The sequence below is a fragment of the Cornus florida genome, unplaced genomic scaffold (assembly GCF_030987335.1).
Source record: "Cornus florida cultivar Cherokee Brave unplaced genomic scaffold, ASM3098733v1 CherokeeBrave_3.0.0_Hap2_Chr04, whole genome shotgun sequence".
NCBI lineage: Eukaryota > Viridiplantae > Streptophyta > Magnoliopsida > Cornales > Cornaceae > Cornus > Cornus florida.
In genome coordinates, this window is record NW_026775574.1 from 7,974,623 (window position 1) to 7,978,558 (window position 3,936).

The 3,936-nt window shown below is 34.4% G+C and overlaps 1 long non-coding RNA gene across 2 annotated transcripts; it reads left to right on the plus strand.

Moving 5' to 3' along the window:
- Positions 1 to 910: 910 nt before the first annotated feature.
- Positions 911 to 2,247, plus strand: LOC132305576 (uncharacterized). Of its 2 annotated transcripts, none has more exons than XR_009481632.1 (4): positions 911 to 1,218; positions 1,305 to 1,432; positions 1,526 to 1,660; positions 1,747 to 2,247. It is a non-coding gene; the product is annotated as an uncharacterized LOC132305576 (long non-coding RNA). The 2 variants fall into 2 exon arrangements; XR_009481631.1 differs by having other exon boundaries at positions 1,305 to 1,439; positions 1,747 to 2,245.
- The last annotated feature ends 1,689 nt before the right edge of the window (positions 2,248 to 3,936 follow it).

Sequence of the window (3,936 nt, forward strand, 5' to 3'; positions counted from 1 at the left end):
GAGGCGGGGGTTAGACTGGCTAGTGGACTGAACCTTATCCCCACTTCCCTTTTCAAATGACATGCATCTTTCATTTAATGCCGCATAATATTGGTTGTCCAGACGGTTGATTAATGGCATTTGTAATTTCAAATTGGTACCACCACAATTTTAAGATGAGTGATGAACTGAGATGAATTAAGATGTCATATTCAGTAACCTCTACCTGAACTACCATAGTAATTTCATGATGGAATTTGTATGATAGTTCAAAAATTGGAGTGGTCCAATAATCTTCCACTACTCCTTTCGCCGCCTCCACATGCCTCCAATGGCCTCAGCAACTGCAAGTATCAATCAAATCGAGACCGTGTTTAAACTTGAGTGTAGGAATGACCCAAAGTTGGGATTATTTCACACAAGCATCTAATCAACATTTTGTTTCTAGGATAAGATCAGCATTTTATTCCCTCTCAAATACGAAGTGCATATTTGATATTTTGAAAGTTTCATTAAACCCATGAAACAACTAAAAGACAAAAGCTTATCTAAAAAATAACTAACCAATTAAACATTACTAAAAACAACTTTCAAAGCCCAAAAAGTCAAACTCAGCATTTGGAAAGAATCCAAACAACACTAAATAGAAAATCACTTGGGAAAATATGTTGTATAATTTATGTAAATAAAGCATATAACCGATATCTAATTTTTGGCAACTAAGTCATAAAAATCAACCAAAATGTGCTAGCAAATAAATTGCAGAGGCATCATTTTATCTAAAATAATAAAATCTTACTCACATCAGGATATATGCTTCAAGATTGGCTGGTAATATTGTGTGTCAGTAGAAAATGCCATGACGTATCTGATGCTGTTATTTAAATGCATGCTAATCAGTAATCAGTCTATTCTATTCCCTTCCATTTAACTTGTGATTCTACTTCTGCCAAACACTGTTATAAATACACCATGTTTTAGAGCAAATGGTACCTGAGTAGAGCAAATTAGATAAGGATTTTTTTTTTTTTTTTTTTTTTTTTCCCCCTCATATCTTAGGTTGAATTCTATACCGAAAGGAAATATGCCGATTGCCCCCCCTCCCGGCGAGTCTGACACTGCTGCTGATGGAAAACCTGCCGAAAAACCTGTCGAAAAACCCAACTCTTGCATAATCCTAAGTCGACCCGGTGGTTCAATGTTCATGCTTCACCCAGACCTTTTCAAGCGAGGTGAAAGGTATTGAATTCAATCACAAGGCACGTCCTTTTCAATGCTTTTATGTTTGATCAAATTATTAATATTTATTTTTAATCCTTACATAGGCGATAAAGTGGAAAATTAGCAGCGAAGCACTGACTGGTAAAGCAGGGACGTGACAGTGCTGCAGAAGTAGCTATATATATATATATATATTCAATGTTCATGCTTCACCCAGACCTTTTCAAGCGAGGTGAAAGGTATTGAATTCAATCACAAGGCACGTCCTTTTCAATGCTTTTATGTTTGATCAAATTATTAATATTTATTTTTAATCCTTACATAGGCGATAAAGTGGAAAATTAGCAGCGAAGCACTGACTGGTAAAGCAGGGACGTGACAGTGCTGCAGAAGTAGCTATATATATATATATATATTCAATGTTCATGCTTCACCCAGACCTTTTCAAGCGACGTGAAAGGTATTGAATTCAATCACTAGGCACGTCCTTTTCAGTGCTTTTATGTTTGATCAAATTATTAATATTTATTTTTAATCCTTACATAGGCGATAAAGTGGAAAATTAGCAGCGAAGCACTGACTGGTAAAGCAGGGACGTGACAGTGCTGCAGAAGTAGCTATATATATATATATATATGAAGATGTTGATCATGAATGCGACCGTGTATAATACAATAATTTAATGGATGACATTCTCGATCTTACCTCCCAAGTCTGTTGTTCATCGTTCTCCTTTCCTGGCAACATCAACTCTAGGGGCGGACACGGGGAGGCAAAGGTGGGCTGTAGCCCACCCCAAAAAAAAATAATAAATAAAAAATAAAAAATAAATAAAATTTTACTATACTAAAATATTTGTCCAGCCAAAAAACACCAAAAACCTAATGAAGGCTAAGTAAACTCAATCACCATACTAAAATAAAGGTCCAAATTAATTCCTTAGTATTCATGTTTAATGTTAGCCCACCTCAACTAGAAATTCTGTATCCGCCCTAATCTCTAGCTCTACTAAACAACCATTGCAATGGGGCAATTGGATTCCGTGGGGAATCCAAATGTGTCCTTAACATCATCTTTAAGCTAAATGACATGGGATCCATGCAATCAAACATCATCCAAAATGAAAATATTCATATTATTAACTACAATCATTTCACGAATAATATACAATTTTCTCACTATCTTTAGCACAACGGAGGAAAGTGATCAGACTCTAAACAATTTTTTCAAAAAAGGAAAAGAAGACGGCGACAAGAAGCAAGAGAAACGCACATTGTTCTCATAAATAATAATATATTTTCGTGATATGTACAACGGTAAGTTGATTGAAACAACAAAAATATGGCTCTTGAGCTATTGAGTCAACTGATGTGGATGTTTAGAATGGGCTGACTCTTCGAGCCAACTTCAACACGATTTCAGGTACAAGGCGTTTTCTTGGTGCTGCCACGGCATCTTTGGCAGCACCCAGATGCAGAACCGGAAAACTCAAGCATTTCAAACAATTCCCAAATTTTTGCAATCGCATAATTCATTCAAGCGATACAACACACACAAACCTACTCCTCTGTAAACCCAAGAGAGTAGGCTAAAAGACACTTTCTGAAAAGATTCTCAAAACCATGAGACTAAGCCCTCGTTTGGCATAGTTTTTGTTTCTACTTTTATAACAACCACCACCTCCGCTTTATTTAATGCCATAGCCTGAGTCGATCCACATACCATCGGTTGTCACCCCCCTTATTTATCCAGGCTTAAGACCGCATGTGTAAAGAATACAAGCAGAGTTTTTGTTTTTACTTTTATGAGAAGAAGAAAAATAATAATAATAATAATAGAAGTTTTCACTTCTATTTGACTTATATGTATTTGGCAACTCTATTTTTGAAGAGCTTCTCATTTGGGATTCATAAAAAGGGCGTGAAATCAACCTTCTGTTTTTAGGACACTGTTGGCAAATTTTTTTTTTTTTTTTCACTCAAATATGAACAGCACAATTAGTAGTTAGTATTTTGAAAGTTTCTTTAAACCATGAGATGACTTCAAGTGTTTCTAAAAAACAGAGTGTTCGTGCAAAAGCTGGGGAACCAAAGCTCTTTAAAAAAATAATAATAAAATAAAGAATAAAATAAAATAAAAACCTATCTATACACTACTCAAAACAACTTTGAGGTACAAAAAAACCAAAAGCAACATTTGAAAAGTCAATCTAACGCCACAGGGCAATCCAAATAAAAGGGAATCACTAGGGAAAATATGTTTTATAATTTATGTAAATAAAACATATAATTTTTGACAACTCTATTTTTGAAGAGCTTCTCATTTTGGGATCCATAAAAGAGCGTGAAATCAACCGTCTGTTTTTAGGACACTGTTGGCGTTTTTTTTTTTTTTTTTTTTTTTTTTCACTCAAATACGAACAGCACAATTAGTAGTTAGTATTTTGAAAGTTTCTTTAAACCATGAGATGACTCCAAGTGTTTCTAAAAAAAAGAGTGTTTGTGCAGAAGCTGGGGAACCAAAGCTCTTTAAAAAATAATAATAAAAAATAAAAACAACAACAACTAACTATACACTACTCAAAACAACTTCCAGGTTCAAAAAATCAAAAGTAACGTTTGAAAAGTCAATCCAACACCACATGACAATCCAAATAAAAGGGGATCACTTGAGAAAATATGTTATATAATTTATGTAAATAAAGCATATAATTTTTGGCAACTAAGTCATAAAAAT